Below are 948 nucleotides of genomic sequence, written 5' to 3'. Positions count from 1 at the left end.
AGGAATATATCTCGGTTTTATTGGAATATTCCTTTGTTGGATTCGCCAGTCTGCGGTCGTATCTAGCTTGTACTGAGGATAAATAAATAATACTGACTACTATATAGCATCTACGAATGATTAAATGACATTTGAATAGGATCCGTGGGATTTAAAATATTTTGAGAATTTATCTTAATTTTATCTCTAGTTTGCGTTGAATAATACCAAAATATTCCCGAAGTATTACCGCAATACAACCAAAATATATACGCGTGCTGGCGGAGGAATATATCTCAGTTTTATTAGAATATTCCTTTGTTGGAAGTTAGATTCGTTAGTCCGCGGTCGTATCTAGCTTGTACCGAGAATAAATAAATAATACGACTACTATATAGCATCTACGAATGATTAAATGACATTTGAATAAGATCCGTGCGATTAAAAATATTTTGAGAATTCAACTTAATTTTATCTCTAGTTTGTGTTGAATAATACCAAAATATTCCCGAACAACAATACAACCAAATATATACAAACAAAATATCTTGATTTGATTACAGAACTATATATACAACCGAAGTACTACCACAAGACAACCAAACTATTGCAGTAAGATTAAATATTTTAGACAACAATACTACAATAATACTGCAACAATTTCACAATAATACGACAATAATACTATAACAAAGAAATACAAGAATAACATAACACAATAATACGACAATAATACTACAATAATACTAAAATAATACGATAATAATACAACAACGATTATCGCATCTAATAATACAGATAGACTACAATAAAATGACAATAATACTACAACGATTATTGCAAGAATACTGTAACGATTATTGCAACTAATCATTCAGGAATACTACAATAAAACGACAATAATACTACAACGATTATTGCAAGAATACTGTAACGATTATTGCAACTAATCATTCAGGAATACTACAA

At 29.1% G+C, this 948-nt stretch overlaps 1 protein-coding gene across 1 annotated transcript in view; it reads left to right on the top strand.

Moving 5' to 3' along the window:
- LOC110029518 (DNA repair protein RAD51 homolog 2-like) overlaps window positions 1-948 on the top strand; it is a 7,897-nt gene that overhangs the window by 6,490 nt on the left and 459 nt on the right. The gene's annotated exons all lie outside the window — the stretch shown is intronic.

This window comes from Phalaenopsis equestris, unplaced genomic scaffold, assembly GCF_001263595.1.
Source record: "Phalaenopsis equestris unplaced genomic scaffold, ASM126359v1 Scaffold000585, whole genome shotgun sequence".
NCBI classification, from domain to species: Eukaryota; Viridiplantae; Streptophyta; class Magnoliopsida; order Asparagales; family Orchidaceae; genus Phalaenopsis; species Phalaenopsis equestris.
Note: the sequence above shows the minus strand (reverse complement) of the source record. Positions and strands in the feature narration are given on the sequence as shown.